Source organism: Equus przewalskii, chromosome 19 (genome assembly GCF_037783145.1).
Source record: "Equus przewalskii isolate Varuska chromosome 19, EquPr2, whole genome shotgun sequence".
Lineage (NCBI taxonomy): Eukaryota > Metazoa > Chordata > Mammalia > Perissodactyla > Equidae > Equus > Equus przewalskii.
Window position 1 is genome coordinate 14,497,847 of NC_091849.1, and position 22,375 is coordinate 14,520,221.

General features: G+C 43.2%; 2 long non-coding RNA genes across 3 annotated transcripts in view; one reads left to right on the forward strand and one right to left on the reverse strand.

Moving 5' to 3' along the window:
* Positions 1-22,375, reverse strand: part of LOC139077263 (uncharacterized) — a 135,855-nt gene that overhangs the window by 63,537 nt on the left and 49,943 nt on the right. The window contains exons 1-2 of one of the 2 annotated variants that reach the window (XR_011529621.1): positions 12,451-13,665; positions 432-554 (exon numbers count right to left, since the gene is read on the reverse strand). This is a non-coding gene — a long non-coding RNA (uncharacterized lncRNA). Of the gene's footprint in view, positions 1-431; positions 555-12,450; positions 13,666-22,375 lie in introns of those variants that run through there. The other variant, XR_011529620.1, reaches the window with a different exon arrangement.
* On the forward strand, positions 16,758-19,642 carry LOC139077264 (uncharacterized). Its single transcript, XR_011529622.1, has 3 exons — positions 16,758-17,094; positions 19,094-19,180; positions 19,480-19,642. It is a non-coding gene; the product is annotated as an uncharacterized lncRNA (long non-coding RNA).

Here is a 22,375-nt window from a genome sequence, read left to right on the forward strand (position 1 = left end):
CAAACACCAACAAAATACTGAACCTTCAACTCATTTGGAAAATGAGCCTGTGAATTTTTTCTTTAGCAAATGCCACCGGGTAAGCCCGCCTTCAAGTCAAACAGCTGAAACTCAGCTCGTCCTGTTTCCCTTGAGTAATGAGTTCTAAAAGCCACTAGTTTCGATACATTTTGCCAGAAATAACTTGAAGGCTTTCCTGAACAGGCACCAAAGGCCTTGTAATGATGTAGTCATTTTAAATTAACATCCTAACTTAAAATAACTAAACTTGATTTTTGTTTATGATCAAAATTTATATAGGAACACCTCTTCGGAGGTGAAATCTAGCACGTTCACCCCAGGCAGAGCATTTACTGACAAATGAAAATTGCAACAGAAAGTCTAAGTCCAGATGCCAAAACCCAAGACTGTTTCTGAAAAGAAAAGTTTACTTTCAATGTTGTCAATCACTCTGGATTGAATCCAAGCCTTGAATAAGCAAAAGAACCAGTGGGTAAGTCTTCCTCTTCCAAAAGATTTTCTTGTCTTGCAAACACCAGCTAGAAAGTAGCAGCCTAGAAGAAAAACATCAGAAAAAGAAAAGATTATTTCTAAGTTAAAAACTAGAAACAACCAAAATGTCCTTCAACAGGTAAATGTACATCCATGCCCTGGAGCACTATTCAGCAATACACAGGTATCAACTATTGATGCATGCAACAACTTGAATGGACTTCAAGGACATTATGCTGAATGAAAAAAAAAGCCAGTCTCAATAGGGTCATATAATGTACAATATCATTTATATGGCATTCTCAAACTGGCAAAATTACAGAATTGAGGAACAGATTAGTGGTCGCCATGGGGTTAGAGATGGTGGATGAGTATAATTATGAAGAAGGGAAACTCTATGTCAATGCCCCCAACAAATCCAAGACTTAGAAACTTCATGAAATAGAGAATATTCTGATTTTTGCTTTAACTATTAAAATTTTAGCATGAGGTAGATCTCTATGGTGGTGGAAGAGTTCTGTATCTTGATGGTTACACAGATCTACACATGTGGTAAAAGGGTGTAGCACTCAACGCACACATTTTACCAATCTCAGTTTCTTGGTTTTGACATAGCACTGTAATTATGTAAGAGTTGACCATGCGGGGAACTGGGTAAGGTGTACACGGGACCACTCTGTACTATCTTTGCTATCATTGCAACGTTTTGCAAATCTACCATTACTCAAAATTTAAAAGTAAAGAAGGGCCGGCCCTGTGGCCGAGTGGTTAAGTTTGCACGCTCTGCTGTAGGCGGCCCAGGGTTTCGTCAGTTCGAATCCTGGGTGCGGACATGGTGCCACTCATCAAGCCACGCTGAGGCAGCATCCCACATGCCACAACTAGAAGGACCCACAACTAAGAGTATACAACTATGTACTGGGGGGCTTTGGGGAGAAAAAGGAAAATAAATAAATAAAATCTTTAAAAAAAAATTTAAAAGTAAAGAGAGAGCAAAAAAGAATGAAGGAGGAAGTAAAAGAAAGAAAAAGAAAGAACTTGGGATGAATACTGACAACTCCAGAGATGAAAGGTGACAGGAAATATTTGGAGGGAGGGACAACAAGAGTAAATATTAGAGGTTACCATCAGGCAAGCTGACAACCAGGAACTGTTTGGATTGTAAATTGTAAGTGAACTCAGTGGACAGAGAAGGGGAAAGATCATTGAACTGTTACCCGTGAATGACAAGGATAGAAATGAGGCACAGTGAGCAAGAAGACATGGAGTCATTGTGGGAGCAATAGCTACAGGGAGGTCTAGTGGGGAAGAGGGGCATGTGGAGAGGTGGATGTAGCAGCTGATATTCCTTAGGATGTGCCATACATCAAACGAGAGAAAGAAGGATGACTAGGAAAAATGTCTGCCTTAGAAAGAAATGTTGGGAAGGAAGATGTGTTATAGAATCAGTAAGTTGAGAAAGAAGAAAAATTCTTGAGCGTGAGCAGAATTACTGATCAAATAATGATGAGCTAATCAAAGAATATCACAGGTAGGTGAGTCAGAAAGAGAAAAGAGCTCACTCAGGGTTGGGAAAATGACAGAAAACAGGTCTTCAGGGAAGAGAAATGACAAGCAGCGAAACACATGACTTCTGGGAAGGTGTTCCCCACTTAGGTCTAAAAACCAATGACACATCCTAAACTTCCCAGATTTACTTAACAAATATCTTTGATAGCCTACTACCTACCAAGTATAAATGGAGTCTGATTTTCACTTCAGAAAAGATGACCTTAATGAAAATCATTTCCATAAAAGTAACACAAGACGCAGGAGGGTGAATTGCTGCATGGGAGGAAAGTATTTATAAGCCAACTTTTGAGGAAACATCTTGGAGTCCCCCAGGCTGGGGACCATATGCAGAATCACTAAACTTTGGTGTCCCCAAGAGTATAAGCAACCAATAATGATAAAATCTGAAAATTAGTATAGTTATTCTAAGATCTTAGAATCTGATTCAGTGTGGTCATAAAGGAATTCTTATCACCCAGTGGAAGGCAAAGCCCATGATCTCCACAAGAGACACGGGGAAATTCCAAGGAGGACAGTCCCCAAACAAAGAGAAGGAAGAAAGACGGTTGGCCAGTGCCCAAGGATGGAGAAGTTAAAAAACAAAATACCAGTTTGTCTCCTGGCTACTGGGTAGACATCCACCAGGAATGCTTTGGAAACACTCACTCAAAAGTAAGGGAAGAATTGATGTCATCCTGAAAGTGTAGCTGGACAGGAATCCACTTATCTCCACTGCCACCAAACCCAACCTCTAGCCTTGAATAAGAAATCAGCAAGGAATCTAAAAATTAAGAAACCCAAAGCATATGGTAAACTTTGCCAGATATTGTTCCCTGATAAATTATGTTCCTGTGGCAACACAAAGAAAATATCATTTTTCTTAGCAGTTTTACATGAATTCCCTGCAAGAAGGAGAAACATGTTTTCGGGGGAAATGCTTTGATAAGCCTGATCTAAGGCTGGGTACCCACCTAGGGGCTGTGGGTGGGCTGGTGCCAAGGACTGAGAGAGTGAGGAAAAGCTAAATTTTTCTGCAAAAGAATTATGGGCAGGTAGAAGTGAAGAATTCTCTAAAACGGAGAATTTGACAAGCTACTTTGTGGAAGGTTTAAAGGACCCAAAGGCCAATAGCTGAGAACAGAATTGGGAAGAAACATCTAATGGCAATTTGGGGAATGAAGTCTGAGCATTGTGAGATGTAAATTCCCTCTTTAGTCACCCTTATAAAATCTTCAGTAAAATCTGCATTCTCTACCTCGTGGAGTGAATTTTCATTGAAGGAAATGTAAAGAAGGGCGGAGCCTTGCTTCAAAGTTGGCATGAGGGCAAAATCATAGGCTTTAGCAGTTACCTCTTTATTAACTATTAATTACTTACTGTGAGATATAAAGAATCCAAGGAAACAAAGTGCACGGGAAGGAAAGAGAGGGGGAAGCTTGTAGGTTGAGTGCTTGTTCTTGTCATAAATTTTTAAATTCTTGAGTCACTCTTTCTCGGTTCCCAAACAAGCTCTGTGGGAGAGGTGTGATGGCCTAAAGTTTATTATGTAGGTGTCATCTCATTCATTCCCCCCAAACCCTCATGCAGCTTTCATACCACTAAGAGCCTTCTCAGCTTGAATATCCTTTTCCCCTCCCAGTATCTCAAAAGCCTTCCCACCCTCCTCAGAAACAAGTCTAGGTGTCTTTCAAAAGATTAGACATATTTCTGTTGTTCTGTCTTGCTTTATTCTGTGGGATAGCATCTGATTACAGTTCTTCTTTTTGTAAAATATTATGGCTAACTATTTTACCAGATCACCTCCTTACCAGTGCCTGAAACACCATTTTTTCCAGAAGAGTTGTCCATTCTAGGAAGTCGAAAGATGGAAGTGAGTCAATGTCTTTATCCCCTTTGCAAATACATTCTGTCACAGAGGCAGGCTAGATCCTTTTTATCATTTATGCTGAATCCAGACTCTAAGTTTCTTTTTGTACCAAACAGTAAAATAAAATGCAATACACGCGCATAAGAGCCGCAGACTGAGAGAGACCTGTGATGGTTTCACCAACATGCACATCTGTGAAAGTGGAGAGGGAGTTTGCAGAGCTGCTTTTCAACAGGGAGCCAGGGGTCTGGGAAGTGGGACTAGAACAAGTCTTAAAGACCCGTTCTCCAATCCCGCCACCGTCCTTGCTGCTGTCCACCTGAGAAAGTTTCTGAACTGCTTAAAAGTCCTTAAAAATAAGAATAAAGTTTGCCTTACAGATAACAGAAGCAAAAATACAAGGCATACAGTTCCTTATCCCCAAACCATACGAATATTAATTGATCAGAAAAAAGTTAACGACACCCTGCTCCCCAGCTCATCTAATTTTCCTTTGTTACTTTTTTTAATGTTGTCCTCACAATGCTGCCTCTTGTTTTTTCCATACTTCCCTCCTCCAGTGTGTAATTATTCTCCCAGTTCTCAGACGAAGCAGAGCTATAATAATCTGCTATAATAATCACAACCGCTCTGGGACCCCTGAGCTACTTGATACTAGGTTACTGGATGAGGAGGGATGGCGGTATCAGGTGTTACCCAGTGTGGATATTGAGGCAAGGGCAACACCATCAGGGCAGATGGTTGATTTTTTTCCAGTTATCAAAGGAGGCCTTATCCTCCTTATTCTCCTGCACAACACCTCCAAAATAGTCTTGGTAAAATATCTTTCATCATGCAATCCCTACTCAAAAATTTGTCAGTCATCCAACCACAAATACCTATTGATTGTTTCTCCCAGGCTCTCTCCCTCAATCATCAATCAAGCTGATGTTTGCTTTACCCAGCCATAAAAGACTAAGGTGAGTGCTCTGCCCACAAGCCTCCTTGCTTCTCAGAAAGCTTTCTTTTCCAGCCTCTCCAGCCTTCTCCCAGGCTGCAGAGCAGAAGCCTCGATTGCAAGAAGTCATCACAAAAGGTTGTGGATAAAGAAAACCACTAGGAACAATTTTTTTAATACTGTTTTGCTTTTCTGTAGTTCTTGAGCCCAACTTTTTGCACTAGCACTATAGCTTCCCTCTGGCTGGTGGCCATTCCTCTCCTGTTGTTTTCTCACGAGGTCTGACACTGTTTTGCATCTCCCACAGCTGTGAGCACAGCACTTTGCAAATACTTCAGCTCAGTGTAGACATATTGTCTTGATTTGATTTCTCCTAGGATGTCAGCAGCTTGATTGGCTTGGTTCTCAGGCCTATGACTCACATGATGGGTAGGGTTGCCAGATTTGTCAAATAAAAATACAAGATGCCCAGTTAAATGTGAATTTCAAATAAAAGATGAAATTTTTATATGCAATATTTGGAGCATATTTATACTAAAAAGTTCCTTACTTATCTGAAATTCAAATGTAACTGGGCATCCTGTATCTTATCTGGAAAACCTACTAGTGTGTCACCCAAAACTGAGCAAGGGAGTAATCCATATATTCAGTTGGTGACACTCAGATAACAGAGATGGCTTCTGTGCAGCAAAACTCTGATAATCCTTGACTACAGGAAAGACAGAAGGAGAAGGGAAGATACATCAAGTCTGGAGACTTCACATATACAAATAATGTCTATGCTAAAGTCAAAATGTCTCCCAAGTCAAAATGTCTCCCAAGTCAAAATGGCCAATGGCACTTTAAGTGATGGTGTAAGCTGCATAGCACAGGGAGGTGTGGAGGCAGAAATTACTGCAGAAGAGTGGTATTCAGCAACTGTTGTTCTTCTAAGAAAGTGAGTTCCTTCACAAGGGTCCCCACTGCCTCTGCCTTGTAAACATGTCCTAAACCAAGGTTGAGTGGAGGTGGGGAGTGTGGTCAAGTGGGCTGCCTGGAAAGTCGTCACTGCCCACTAAGCCACCCCACGCCTCAGAGTCACAGCCTTGGGTACTTTTAGACAACAGAAAAGTAAACACTCATGTCCAGAAGTCAGGAACACCTCCAGAAATTCTTGGCAGCTCCCACAGTATCCAAGAGTTAGCAATCTATTTTCTACCTAGAGAATGAGGGCACTTCTTCCTTTGTAATGTGACTTCTTGGCTGGAGAGGAACTGTTAGGCACCCTGAGATGCTCTGTAGAAATGCAAGATGATATTGTATTGTATTAATGTCACTTAATGGTAGCTGTCAATGATAGTGATGGAATAAATATGGGAAAGAAAATTACTGTAATTGATTGACAGTCTGGAATCTTCCATATTCGACCTAATGAGAGAAACCTATGAGCAGCAGCTTCCAGTGCAGGCTATTAATGCAAATCATATGCACCGTACTGGCATGCTGAATTATGCAATGCCATGTGAATGTCTAATCCATTTCGCCAGGCTTGTCTTTATCCAGAAAAAAAATATTTCACTGACATGCTGATTAGTATATTAGGAGAGTTTAAGAAGTTTGGTGCTAAAGTAGGTGCCATCGTGGTGTTATTAATTTAGTTCTGAACAAGACAAACAGCTCTGTGCAGCCATCAAAATCACTACATAAGTCTACAAGATAACTTTGTCAAGACTGATGGGAATTTACAGAAAAGTCTTGTGATATGTGGAAGGAATTAACAAATAGATAAGGAGCACATCATTTTTCTAGAAAACCACTGTCAAGGACTCAGTACCCATGCAGAACCAGACACCTGCCAAGACAACTACAATGTCTGCACGACCGCTTTCTCAGATGTTCAGAAACTCATGGAAACTTTTAACAGAACCAGATGTGGGAGGTCAAGGGAACAACAGGTACAAATAAGGTTTAGAGACTCCTCTGGGGACTCCACGGAGGTTTAAGTACTGCTCAGGCATCATCAACAACAACAAAACACTCCCAGTGAGAATATACTTTATGCGGGAAGAAGTCTGTTGGAATAGAAAAAGAAGTTGCCAATTATCCATTACTTATACATCCCAAGAACTCATAGCTTTGAGAATCCCATAGCTCTAAGCTCTTTATGCCCTGCACATATCAATTCTTCAAATTTGGATCAATAGAGGAAGTGCCTAGACTCCTAACTATGTATCCCACAGCTTTCTATGAGTTCATTGTGACTTGGCTGCTCATAGTTACTCCAAAAGTCTCCACGTTGGAAAGCGCTGAGATAGAAGAAAGAGAAGCTGTCTTGCACTGCAGTTTTCCACTAGTGGTCTCGAGATAGTCTTAAATCAATATGTAGATGAACTTCTTATCGAATTCTGCAAAAATTTTTTGAATACCTTTTACATTCCAGGACCCATGCTATACCCTGGATATACAAGAACCGCTCCTGCCCTCATACAGCTTCCCTTCTAATGGAAGAGGCAGATATGAGGTGATAATTACAAGAGGGCATGAAGAGTGTTACAGAAGAGGAAACAAGGGTGTATGACAGGGGAATGAGTTAGTCTGGGTGGCTAGGAAAGGAGTCACTGAGGAAGTGGCGCTTAAGCCAGGACTCCAAGACTGTTGTTTTTATGTTTTTTAACTTTAATGACCATATAGTAATACAATGTGTCTTAGAGAAAATAAGCTTGAAAACTTATGATCTCATCATCATCATATATAGTGATGCACATTTTTCCTTTTCAAGTAAACCAATTTAAATTAAAAAGTGAGTCAATTTAAAAGATTGGCACCTGAGCTAACAAGTGTTGCCAATCTTCCTTTTTTTTCTGCTTTTTCTCTCCAAATCCCCCCACATAGTTGCATATTTTAATTGTGGGTCCTTCTAGTTGTGGCATGTGGGAAGCCGCCTCAGCATGACCTGATGAGTGGTGCCATGTCTGCATCGAGGATCCGAACTGGGGAAACCCTGGGCCCCAGAAGCAGAGCACGCAAACTTAACCACTCGGCCATGGGGCTGGCCCCTAAAAAGTGAGTCAATTTAAAGAAAATACTAAGTAAATAATAGTGCAATTGGTGCTCAAATATACCACAAATTGTGAATGTGGTACATGAATGACTGACGTTTAGGAAACCTGTAGGAGGGAAAGATGACAAGAAAGGTGAGGGGCTGCCCTGAAGGGAAGGGCCTCAGGGAAAGAGCTGAAATAACAAAACCAAGGAAAAGAAAGACGAGAGAGAAAGATCCTCGGTGTGCTTTCGCATATATTATTTCATTCTTTGACCATCACCAGTTCCCTGTGGTGTCATGTATTCTCGTCAAATTTTCTATAGAATAAGTGAGGCCCTTACAAGGTTAAGCAAAACACTGAAGGTCACCCAACAAATTAGCAGCAGAAGTGGAATTTCAACGCGGGTCATCTCTCGCCCAGCTGAGAGCCGTGGCTCTTGCCTCCATAGTTCCGAGTGTGCAGCAAGATGGAAAATGAAACTTTATATAAAGCAAGCTAAGTAAAATAGAGGACTTCTAAGGGAAGAGCAAAGGCTGCAACTGGGTTGAAAAATAAAACTGTTTTCATTACTGTATGTCCTTTGAAATGACCCAATTTCAAGGTCCTTGCAGAAGCTTGCTGAATATTTGTTTTGTATCTTTTCCAGGAAGAGATAAGCCCCTAAAAAGTAAGGATGGCCACACTGGAAGTCCATGTCCCATCCAGCCCAAGGTCTGGCTCTCACAGAGACACAAAAGGCATTCCACGGAAGGTGGGCTTGTCCTTCTTAACATCAACTTTATAGTTGGGTTTTCCCCACCTGGCTCCCAATTATCCTAAAACTCATTAAAAGGCAACATGCTGTCCATCACATCCATGAGTTTCTGTAAACCGTAGGGAAGCTAGCTCTATTTTCCAGTCTCTGCCATTCTGGGGATAATGAAACTCTACAAGGCTGTTCCTTGCTGTATAAAGAAGAAAGACTGTTTCACCAAAAGCTCTTCCAGGAATCTGTGCACTCCTGTTTCACGGTCTGAGAACAGTCTGGAAAGTCCAGCTGCCATTAAATTCACCGCCTTACCAGTGCCTTCTCACGTCTCCCATGAAATTTCACCAATTCCATCTTCTTCCCTGCCCTATCTCTTCCACACCTCTTCCCTTCCTCTCTCCCTGACTCCCAGGCTTTCATGGATTTCCAGCTGCAGGGCTCAGGATTCATTCATTCAACCCACATGTATACATGAGCACCTACTACGTGTCCATGTTCTGCTCTAGATCCTGGGCATGCAAACACGATTCTTGCTCTCATGAAGCTTATATTCTAGTGGAGGAGACAAACAAACTACTAAGCTTTTTAAAAAATCAAATATTGATAATGCAACCCATGCAGGAGTGTTTTTTAAAGACTGTTGAGAAAGTGAGTGAACAAGTGGATACTTTACAATCTGGAAAGCCTCTCTGAGAAGATCACATTTGAGATCTAACCAACTGAAGAGCAGGGGGGAACATTCCAGGCAGAGAGAACAGCTCATGCAAAGGCCCTGAGCTAAGGGAGGAAGGGGGCAGGTTCAGGGAATTGAATGAAGGCCAATGAGGTGCAGTAATTCTCCGTGGGGCCATTAGTGCAATACTGTGTGGGACACTTCCATGCATTTGGGTATTTCCAGCCTCCCTGGCCTCCCCTTCCATTAAATGCCAAAAAAAGCCTCTGACTCTAATGACCAAAAATCCACCCCCAACCCCCCCCCCCCCCCCCCCCCTGCTTTTCTCAGTGCGATTTGGGCAGCCACAGTGCTGCCCCAGTTGGGAAGCATTAAAGCACAGTGGGTGGGGAGCGAGCCTTGAAGTATCAAGGGAAGGAAGTTCAGAAAGGAAGGTGGGCCCAGGTCACACAGGCTTTGTAAGCAAGTGTTAGTTTCCTAGGACTGCCATAACAAAGTCCCTCAAACTGGAGGCTTCAGGAACAGAAATTTATTCTCTCTCAGTTCTGGAGGCTGGAATCCCAAAATCAAGGGGTCGCAGGGTTGATTTCTTCTGAGGGCTGTTCGGGAGGGTCTGTTCCAGGCATCTCTCCTGCTTCCACTGGCTTCAGGCATTCCTTGGCTTGTTGATGGCATTCTCCTTATGTCTTCACATCATCTTCCCTCTGTGCACATCTGTCTCTGTACCCAAATTTCCCTTTTTACAAGAACACCAGTTCTGTTGAATTATGGCCCACCCTATTGACCCAAACTCAATCATTTGCAAAAACCTTGTTGCCAAATAAATGCACATTCACAGGTCCTTAGGACTTCAACATCTTTCGGCGAGGACACAGTTCAACCCATAACACAGGGTAGGAACTTTGGATTTTATTCTAAACGTAACCCAGTGGAGGATGGGAAGCACGTGAGTGATATGATCTGATTTCTGCTTTCAAAGACCACTCAAGTTTGTAAGTGGAGAGTGAATTATTTGGGACAAGAGTAGAAGCAAGGAGACCAGTTGGTGCAGAAATTCAGGCAAAAGATGTTGCTGGCTTGGAAGAAGGTGCCCTGACACCTGTGGTCAAATATTATATAGCATCTAGCCAGGTGTCATCTCTCATCTGGAGAACTGGTCAGTGAGAGAAAGGTGTCTGGGCACAGTCCACCAAAAGAGGTAAATTGGAACCTAAAGACCATCAGCCTTCAAGTAAAGACCAGAACATGCCTTGGATGGGTTTCTGAGTGTGGAGGGCAGAATTAGATAGTCTTTTGGGCATCTTTCCAACTGTAGGGGTTTACAGTGTTAACAATTTCCACACTGTAAGTCAAGACAAGGAAGTGCATCTGCCACCTCCAACAACTAGGCCATGAGAAGGCCACAGTGCCCTTGCCTCTCGTCACCCCACTCCTCTCTCCAGCCCTTAATGGTACACGCCAGGGCCGCACACTGTCACTTTCTTTTCAGAGCTGTACTGATGCACATCCCTTCCAATAAATTAATATTCCCATCTCAGTGAACAACAACAAGTTAACATGGAGACAGTGTGAGCTACCTTCCAGGGTTTGTCTGCTGACAGATTTAAAAGTGTGTCGACATGGCTTTATATTCACAAATATTGCAAAGCAGAAGCCTGTGTTTGCTTTGTTTCGCTTTGTTTTGCCGGTTTCATGGTAATGTTGGTGAACCCACGCCTGCATCCGTGCAAAGGTAGACAGAGCACGTTAGGTCAGGCCGGCCGGGACCTTGATATGTGAAAGTGTCAGCGAATTGCAGCGGTTGGTCGCTCACTCCTGCCAAATGAATCAGCCTGGAGGGCAATGGCAAGGTGAGTGGGCGTGCAGTTTCTTTATTATGCAATGTGGGGTGAGGACAGGGCTGTCACAAGATGCACTTTTAAGTGCCTGAATTTTAATTTCAGCATCAAAGGAGGAAGATGGCAATGGAAGGGCTGGGGGATAGGAGAAACATTTGGCAACTTTTCAAGAAAAGTTAAAAAAAAAAAAGTAGCTTTTAATTCTTTAAATAAGGCACTAACTCTGGACATTTTCCTCACTCTCCATCCCCAGTGGCTGCCTGTTTACAAACAGTGATTAAGGGCTGACCTTGATCCAACATCACTGCAATAGTCCAGGGCAATTCTAGAGCAGGGGTCAGCCAACCATGGCCCACAGGTCAAATCCAGCCCACCACCTGCTTTTGTGCAGCCCCCCCAGCTAAGTGTGGTTTTCATATTTTTAAATGGTTGGGGGGAAAAAAATCAAAGGAATCATATTTCATAACACATGAATCACATTTCATGACACTTGAACGCTAAAATTTTTTGAAATTCAAGTTTCAATATCTGTAGATAAAGTTTTATTGAAACACGGCCATGTTCATTCGGTTACATATTAACTATGGCTACTTTCGTGATACGACAGCAATGTTGAGTAATTTTGTCAGAGACCACACAGCCTGCAAAGTCTAAAATGTTGACTGTCTGGTCCTGGACAGAAAAAGTTTGCCAACTCTTGCTCTAGAGGTTTGAGCAAGAAACCTACTGCATCCTGTTATGTGGTCTTTCTGCATTTTCAATCACTCTCCTAACTCTTTGTGAATTACCATTTTTATTCATTTGGAAATACATACTGAGCTCCTACTTAGTGCCAGGCATCATGCTGGGTCCCAGGGGTATAACTGTGAACAACGACAGACTGTCCCAGCCCTCAGAGCTCAGAGTCCAGTCGAAAAGCAGGTGTTAATCAGAGTCATGCAAATGTGGTGTGCTAAAAATGATAACAGCAGCAAGTGTCCTCAACAGGAGGTACATGGAGCTATAAAAGCACAAAATAAGTGAAGTGACCTCTTGTTCTGGGCTATCAAGTAAGATATATCAAAGTATAGATTACTGATTGATTTGGGATTTGTAGGAAATGTTGAAGTTAACAAGGAAAAGGGAAAGGGAAAGATGACCTATTTCAATCTCTTGGACACACCCTTCTTATTTTCTTCCACCCTTGACTGTACCTCTGCCTGGGATGGAGTGACAGAAGCATAGAAAATGAGGGGAATGAGGAATGAGACGAGCATGCAGAGTTTGGTAGGGGCCAAGCCATAAAGAGACTTAGAGGCCACATGAGAATTTTTGTCTTTACCCTTAGAGCAGTGGGAAGTTGTCCAAGAGTGTTCTCAGCAGCACTGTCCCCATTAGCAAAACTCTGGAAGCAGCCAAAGGACCCATCCGCTGGAGAACACATCAACAAATCACGGCATAGTCACACAAGAGAATATTATAAAGTAGTTAAAGCCAATCTACAACCACATGCAACGGTGTGGATGAATCCCAGCAATATATTATTAAATGGAAAAAGCAAGTCCCCAGAAGATAACACATAGCATGATAAACTTTTCATAACGTTTAAGGTAATAGGACACTTTTTAGGAATACATTTATATAATAAAACCATATTTAAATAAAGCAAGGGAATAATTAAATACAAGGCTCAGAATAGTGAGTTGGTAGTGTTATGGGATGGGGCTCAATGCATAAGTAGATGAATGTTCTTGTTAATGTTCCAGTTCCGGTGGGCAATGGATTCGTAGGTATTTATGATATTAAAAATTTAAAAATTGCAATGAGAAGCCATTAAAGCAATTTATAACGGAGGGTGACATGGTCTGATTTGCAATTCAAACAATCTCTCCAGCTGCATTGTGGGGACATCTTTGGAACAGAGCAAGAGTGGAAGCAGGCAGACCAGCCAAGAGGCTGCTATAAACCGACAGCAAGACTATGCTCAGACTAGGGAGGTGGTGGCAGAGATGGATAGCGTCGTCCCTCTGCTCAAACTGACTTGCTGTCTGTTTTTTCAATTAAGGCATCAGTATTAACAAAAACAACAACACAACACTTCATTAAATAGATGGTAGGAAAGGCAGAGGGCAAAGAAACTAAATCAGGACAGTGGCTTTTACCAATAGATTTCCAAGACTTCGCATTTGAAAACTTGTTATCAGATGAATAAACATAGACTACAACCTGAATGAGGATTTGCAGGCCATTAGAACTATTATCAACAAGCTCAGCTAGCTTAGGAGCTCTCATAGAAAACCCTCTTATCTCCTGGAAAAATAAATAAAAGACAATCACAATAAAATTATACTCAATATACAAAATATACAATACACAAAATAAAACAATGTCCCCCATCCTCCGAGAGCAGTTTTCTGCCCTCGCTTGTATGGTACCTACCTCCTACCTCCACCAATGTACTTAAAATTCTCTGAAGTACCAATTCTGGGAAAGCGATTTCTCAACTGGCATGTTTAGTTTGGCAGGTCACTCATTTATGAATGCAATTTGAGATACAAGGCTCAAAACCAAAGTCCAGCGAAGGCAAGCGATGATTTTGATACGCACTCTCATAGTATGCTTTGCATAGTTAACAGGGGGCTGCCATCTTCATTAAGCAGCTGTTAGGACATCGAAAGGCAATGAAGTTTAGGCCTTTCAGGTTTAGACTGCTCCATCTCTCACAGGTTCTTTCCTATGAGCAGTCCAGTGAAGGGACCCTTACTGGCTAAGGGACCTGGGTGGGCACCAACCTGTGAATCTGACCCATGAAGACCTGTAAGCGTTGGTCTCCCATCTCTAAAAAACAATCTCAAGACACATCTGCCTGCCTAAGCTGTCCCCTGTTCCCTGCAACATTTTCAAATGGTCCAAAACAACTTCAACTTCTATTCGATTATTTTTTCTGCAGACTCAGGACCCAGAACAGGAGCAGAAGCCAGTGAAAGTTATTCTTGGAGGTGACAAATTTCTGTTTTTACCTCCTGTTGTGTTCCCCACAGTCACCCGCTGGGCTGAGGACAGGTTTTATCCTCTGCAATGCTGAATGGCTTCCCTTTGTTTTCCCTTCTGCTTGGCGTTTCGTATCTGATTACTTGTTGATTATTACCCTTGTAAATCAAAAAACGTAAAGGAAAAACAAAAGGTGATCAACAGGTCAACCACCCCTTTCTCCACCACACTCCATCTCTTTAACCAACAGACCCCATCTTTTCTTCCTCCTCCTTCCCCAAAAAATAACAATGACATTATTTACAATACAGTTTTCACAGTGTCAAGCTTTAAAGGCTTCCAAGTGAGTTTTCTGACTCTGGGCGGATGTAAGATAAGAATCTGCCCCTCAAATGATGTGAACAATAATAATTGTAATCTTTTCAAGTTGCCAGAATGACAAAGACTGGGAAGGTCCTGGAGAAGAATAGACTTTCAATTCTGAGAAATCTAGAGGGCGGTTCGTTCAAACAGCCTCACACATGCGTGTTCCCGTGATGCTGGGGGATACGGATTCTCACTCAAGAGCTTCCCGAGCACACATTTACATGCCTGGTGGGAATGGGAATTATGCACTCCGGTAACCCTGACGACATCACGTTAACTCATTTACACTGAAAGTTGAACAAATTTGCCTCAAGTAACAGATAAACTTATTGACATGGATTGTAAATTGCAAGACTAAAGAGCTGGGAAAGATACAGAGATCACCCAACTAAACCTGCTCATGTTACAGAAAAGGAAACTGAGCCAGGAATCCCAAGTTACTGGCCCAAACTGCACCCAGTGGCAGAGATGTGGCTCGAATGCTGCTTTCCTGACTTCTAGTCCAGTCCACTTTTCTTACAAGTCCCCATTTGCCTCTGAACTTGAGTGAAATGATTCTGTTATCTCACAACAGACAGAAAAGCAATGAGGGAAACAAGATGGAAAAAAAAAGAAATTGAAACAGAGAGGAAAGGATGGAAGAGATAGAGAGTGACAGAAATTACAGGAGAGACTCTCTGTCTGCCCCTATTTGTCTTTATCTTTCACTGCATCTGCCTGATCCCATTCTCTTCTGTAACCTGTCTGTCCTGTCTCCCCACACGCTGGCTGCTGAAAGAGCACAGCGTTATTTAATTTATTCTAAATGCTTTTGGAAGAAGGCCTACAAATGAGCAGAATGCTGGTGGGGCTGGAAGCAGTCAGAACGAATTTTCCAGAACTTTCGCACCATGCTCACCCCGTGCTCACTCCCCCTCCATTGCCAATGAAGAAATGAGATCCGATCATGGTGGCTCATGGGGATCACCCGAAACTGTTAAAAATGCAAAATCTTGGGCCCCACTCCTAAACCTAAGGGATCAGAATTTGCGTTTTAACAGGATGCCCAAATAACTCATACGCACATAAAAGTTTGAGAAGCAGCAATGTAAAGAACTTTGGAAATGTTCTCTTCACAAACATGCCTCCTTTAGTCACAAACTTTCTGCCAGGCCCAGTGGAAGACAGGTCAGAGATTTTGAAGACTGAGTGAGATTTACACAGTCTTCTAAATGCTAAAATCCGTCTTGGGATCTGCCTCAGGAGCAGAGACATTCATTTTAAATAGTTCATTCCAGAGCGCTTGTGGTTCAGTCTTTCCTCTTCAGGCGAGTTGTCATCTGTGACAAATTCACAAGAATTCCTATAACAGGTTGGGTTTTGCAAAACCCGAGGAGATGTAGATTTCCAATATTTCCAGCCACTCCTGAATCAGAAAACTATAAACAGCAGGAAGAATTTAAATATTTGGAACTTGCCAAATTCTGTAGCAAAGCAAATCTCCTTTCATGCTTTGCTGAAAAGGGGGGGAGTCAGAGGGTACAGAGTTGGAAAACGCTGATGGTTCCATTGCTTAGGGAAAGCAACCTTACAGCCAAGGTTTTCTAATGAACAGCCTCACGGCAAAATCACAATAAAAAATTAGCAGGAGAAAATGTTCAAGCGTGGGTTCGAATCAGGAAGTAACCGACAAGGAGTAAAAGGAGTAAAAAGCATTTCCAACTTTGAAGCTGGTGAGGGAATATTGACTTACAGCCTTATTTTTCCCAAGTGTGAAGTCATTCCATGTGTCACGTTGACACCAACAAGGAATTCTCTTAAATAATCCCTTTGCCAACATCGGTGAATGGCCCTGCCCTGTGATCTAAACAGATAGCATCTCCGAGTTACCCTGCTCATACATCTGCAGTTCTGCTGCTTGGCATAAGATTTCTGAAAGGGGAGGAGAGGAGGAAAGGACACATAAAAGTAGAATGAGTAAGCCTAAAAAAAAAGAGAGAGAGAGAACAAATTCTAGAATGTGCATCCTATGAATAGACACTGCCAATGTGTGATGCGTATAAAGCGTTCTCCACCCTTCACAGATTTTATTTAATCTGCAGGTTTTGCCAATCACGTTCATATTTATAGCCACATGCAACTCTTCATAACACAAAAGCTAAAACAAAGGCCGAAACTTCTACTCAGGAGAATCTGAATTCTGTCGCTTTCCTTTCTTTCTACACACACACATACACACAAACCACCGCTGCAGTAAAACCCCACTGTGCCCACAAACATTAACATCGTATTGTGCCTCTACCAGCACAAGGATCTCAGCCACCGAGACTGGAAGCAAGCCTCCCGCGCACCCTGGGCTCCCCCTTGTCACAGGGAGAGGAAACATTCAGCTTGGCTCCTAGATTGGAAACGCTCAGGGGAAAAAAAAAAGAAAAGCTTTAAGGTCGAAGCAAAACTCCACAGTTGCCACTTCACTCGTTGCAATGCAATTAGAAAATCACACACACGCATACACTCGTGCCTACATATGTTTCCTGTGCCTTCGAAAGATATTTTTCTCTACTTTTACTAGACTTTGAATCCAGCATGGTAACATTGAAAGGCTGACGATGTTTTGACCGGCTTCGTGTTGGAGCTGGCTCCAGGCAACGTAAGTAAATTGTTGGTCAGTTCCGTCCTGCTGTAAAAGTCAGCAAGCTGGGGCTTAGCCTTCTTTTCATAAGGGGCAGGTTGCTAGGGATCAGGACCCAGTCCTAAAAATTTGGGATATTTTGTCTCTTTCGAAGAAGCTCGAGGGACACAGAGAGGAAAAATCCTTTAAATAAGGAATCAGGCCTCAGAAATGGAAGGCAAGGCAGGGATGGGAGGGTTCGGCTCGCTAACACTGTGCAGGTGTGTTTTCCAAAACCACTCAAGGCGGTGATCACACAGCGCATGTGCTCCTCCACCACACGGCCTGCACCAGTCAGCCGGGCCGGGCGGTCTTGGACCAGCCTCATCCTTGGGAATGTGGGGACAGTTTTCCGCAGTAGCATCTTGAGAGAAGAAAGGATTTCTTTTAAAAAAAGGACATCTTTTATTTTCCCATCTGTTTCTTCTCACAGTCCAATTTGGGGTCAGATCAGGTCTTACAACACTCTGAAGGATAATTCGGCACTTTCCTCCTCTAAATTTGAATATGTAGACAGGAAAGGGCTTGCTACCTCTTACTACCTCTTTCACCACGGGGAAGTCCATGGCTGAAGGGAGCGCTCCCCAACTGCCCCACGCGAGACCCTGTGAGAAAGAGACGGGGAGAATGACTTTGGAAGGGGAAATAAAGGACACCCCCAAAGAAAAGGGTGTTAATTGAATTTGTTTTCAAAAACTGCCAATCGCTGTATCTGCCTAAAGCAAATGAGGCATTAAGCCTGCAAAGCCCGTCGTGCCTGTCGCACAGAATCCCCCTAAGTGGCAGGAGAGTGGATGGCCTCTTTCACACGGCTACTGTGTCTTTTGAAATGGTGGGGTTTGGCTCCTCCAGTTCAAGCTGTTGGGACACCGTGTGAGGTTACTGTGGATACTCGGTCACAAACAACTTAAAACTTTTATATGAATCCAAGAAAAAAGGAGGAAAAAAAATAGAAACAAAGAGACTTTTTTCCCTGGCTGCTAAAAACATGAACCGTCCCTGCTCCCGGCCTTCTTCCCCTCCTTGCATTAGCCAGCCTCAGAGGGGTGAGCTCCCTGAATGGAGAGGTAATCAAGCTGATGTGCATGTGCTGGCTGCCACAGAGCTCGAGCCACCAGAGGAGCCATACAACCTCCGGCACCACCAGCTCATGCTCCCTGGCGAATGGCCAGCGGCAGATCCCCCCACCCACGCCTCCTGCGGGAAACTCACGGGACAGGAAGCAACATCTGCTACAAGCACAGTCCAGGGTTTTGTTTCCAAATATAGTGCTAAAAAGAAATTGAAAATGAAATCGCTTACAATAAAATGGTCCTTGTGAGGGAACAACTAATTCTATACCATTCTTTGTACCACCAGGTAAAGAGGAAGGGGAGGTGGATACAAAAGAGAAATAGGGATTTGCTTAAATGGATAGGTAAGTTTTCCAGATGGCATCAAGGAAAACACCTTGGTGAAATTAAAAAGTTAAATTTTGAAAACCAAAATGATATGAAAAACATATCTTTATTACCTTACATCATAATTAAATGTAATAACTAATTATTAACTTAATATAATTTAAAAACTTCATTTAAGGGGCCTGCCCAGTGGCATAGTGGTTGGGTTCACACACTTTAGTGGCCCGGGGTTTGCAGGTTCAGATCCTGGGCATGGACCTACACTCTGCTTATTAAGCCCTGCTATGGGGGCATCCCACATATAAAAGTAGAGGAAGAGTGGCACAGATGTTAGCTCAGGGACAATCTTCCTCACCAAAAAAAAAAAAAAAAAAATTTTAAAAATGTGTGATTTTTTGTTTGTTTGTTTTTGCGGGAGGGGGGTTTCTGGCCAACTAGAAAGCACCAATATCCCCTATCTGGTTCAAAATGAAAGGCTGGTAACTTTTGGTAGAGCTGTAGAGCCCTTGAGCTCTATTCCATAGGAAGTTCTTCTGCCTCCCTCTCCATTCAGTTCATGGGACTATCACCCTCCCCAGGGATGCCAGCCCCACCAGGAAGAGGATTCCACAAGGTCCAGAGTTTCCTGAGGCTGGACCTGACTGACGGAGCAGGAGCAGCTCTTGGTATGCTGGGCATTGAGAACTTTCCAGCTTGCCAGAGAGATATGGGCTGAATGTTTGTGTCCCTCCCCCAAACACATATGGTGAAGCTTTAACTCTCAGTGTGACGGTACTCGGAGATGGGGCCTTTGGGATGTAATCAGGTTTAGATTAGGTAATGAGAGTGGGACCTTCATGATGGGATCAAGGATTTTATAAGAAGAGGAAGACAAACTCCCTCTCTCTCTCTCTGTCTCTCTCTCTCTCCCTCACTCTCTCTATGGATCGATCTCTAGGTCTCTTTCTCTTCTGCCCTCCCCCAGCCCACCGCCCACCCCTTGGCCACCACAGAAAGACAATGTGAGGACACAGCTATAAGGCAGCCATCTACAAACCAAGAAGAAAATCCTCACCAGAACCCGGATCTGACAGCATCTTGATCTTGGACTTCCAGCCTCCAGAACCATGAAAAATAAATATCTATTGTTTAAGCCCCCTAGTCTGCGGCACTTTGTTATGGGACCTCGAGCTGACTAAGACACATCTAACTCTGTCCCTCCCCACGCCACCACCCAGCTTCTCCAGGAGGTCACCTTCCGCTGGCTGCTAAAAATAATCCCCGCCTTAACCAGGCCCAACTGATCTCCACTTCCTTCCTTCTAAAGAGCATAGGATTAAGCTTCTGACTTCTGGGAGGGAAATACAGAAACAAAAATGTGTGTGTGTGTGTGTACACTGAGCAGACAATATTCTCTCCTCCAAAGACCAACTAGAAAAATGCACTATCTACAGGCAGGTTCCCATGAATATCATTCCAGAGAGAGGCGCGCTCTCTGCCTCTTTCCAACTGTGCTTGGCATCCTCGCACGTTCTCTCTCTAACATGTGCGCCACGTCTGGTTCTTATAAATATCCTCTTGAAGAGGGTGAAAAGGTCATCCTGATTCACATCGGCAGAAACAAGAGGGCATTTGCTCGAGCTGGTCTCCATCAATGATATATTTTTAAAACCTCCTAGCAACAACAAGCCTTTGTTATTGAAGTGAAATGTTTTTGAAACATGGAGACACAAAAAAATACACAAAGTCTGGGTAGACCCAGACATACAAAACTCTTGCAGTTGACAATGCAGTGACGTTTCACTGAAGTTTGTGCGATGAGGGCTGGCAGGGCGGACAACAGAAGGATGGAACCCAAGCTGAGATGCAATTACCACACTATATTTCCCTCTGCCTGTCCCTAAATACGGCCCACTTCCACACACCCTGGAGATTTCAGCTGTAGGCTACACGAGGTGATAGGCCTTCATTTCCCCAAACTTTCCCAAGGTCAAAGGCATCATGAAGGATGTTGTTAGAATTAAACCCACAGTTGTCGTCTCCCCTACACACTGCAGTAGAGCATGAATGTATAAGAAAAAGGAGATGGAATGGCAGAGGAGGAGGTTTAGAGAAGGGAAGAGAATTCTGGAGAAGACTTAAGTGCTGAGGAATGGGGTGGTGGGGGGAGCATAAGTGCCTGCCCTCCAGGGAAAGCAAGGAGAAGGCTTGCTAGGCGGAAGGGGATCCTGGAGAAAGATTACAAATAACCCTAAATAAAGTGGACCGTCACAAGCTTCAGCACTGTACACAGGAGAGGGCGCAGGAGAAGACGTAGTTCCGTAGATAAGCGAGAGTTTGCGGCATTCTTCTAGACAGTCATATCCTGGTACACGAGGCCCTGTGGGCAATGTCCTGCTGTCCAGACTGGCCTAAGAGTGTCGAGGCAGGCTGTTTCGCAGGTCAGGTCAACTGGAAACTGCTCCTGTCTCGTGTGACAGAGAAGTGAAAGCAGGGGGAGGAAGTCCAGGGTAGGGACCAAGCCCTGCTTGCCCTATACCCACAGCATTGAGTCCAGCCCTGCCCAAGCCTCCAGCTCCCGGGGCTGTCATGTCCCTCCTCTCTGTGGCTCATCCTCCCGGTCATTGGTGGTCTCCACACTACACCCTGCCTCTGGTGCTCTCCTGTGTCATCTCCTGGCTGCATAACTCCCTTGACCTGCTGCCTTCACTCAAGACCCCCCGCCAGGAGCTCAAACTTCCTGCTCTCTCCTCTATATTCTGAGTTTTTTAACCTTAGTATGTGAAAGTGACCTTATTTCTGCCTCAGAGATAAGCATGGAAAGCACTCAAAGAATTTGCTCTTCCTCTCATGCTTAGAGGGAGTTTGTCTCCACTAGAGCTCTAACTCCCGCTGACTCCGCCCACTGACCCACAGAGAGGCTGGTGCCAGACCCAGTTCTCTTTGCCTCCAAAGATGACCGGGGTGGTGATCAGCTGTCCCCAGATACTTCCTGACTCATTGGTCTTCATCACACAACTCTGATGGATGTTTAAAGAATTCCTCCCTGGTGGGTCAGTTAAAACTTTCTTTAACTTCACTGTGGAGCACTGATGGATATAATCATATTTAATAGCTCCAGGCATGATATCCTCTTTGGTCCATACGGGGCCCTTCTGTTGTCTGTCTGTCTTTCTGTTTTTTGTTTGACTTCTCCCCGTAAACAATTATTCTAATGTATTTCATATCCATCTTTTTGTCTGTATGTTTTCTTGCAAAGAGCAGTATTTACTGCTCTTTAGTGTATGTTTCCTTAACTTTCAGAAACAGTCTGTATTGTGCATTTTATTCTGTTTCTTACGTTTTCAATCAGCGTTATGTTTTGAGAGAATTCATGTTGCTATTGTCTATTTAGCCCATTGCTTCTTATTACTGCATAAGACTTACACAGAGGACATGCATCTACTATGTCTACATGGTGATTCTCCTGGTGATAGACAGGCAGTCTCTAACTCTCCATCAATACGATAGTATGGCAATACGTTATTGATATGAACAAGCTTATCTATTTCCCCATCCAGACCACTGTGAAAATTTCTCTGGCATATCTACCTAGTCATGGGAATATCTGGCTTACAGATTACGCAGATATTTAACTTACCTCAGTAGTGCCAGATTACTCATGAAAATGGCTGCAAGTGATCCTAGGTAACCCAAATCCCATTCCCCTCCATCAGTTGACATCATTCACTTTTCTAATTTTTTCCAGTCTAAGTTAGTGTAAAGTGAAGTCTCACTGTTCTTATTTGCATTTCTCTGGTTATTGGCACATAGGAGCATTTCTTGATATGTTTATTGCCTTTTAGGTTTTCTCCTTCCTAAAATGCCTGTTCATATCTTTT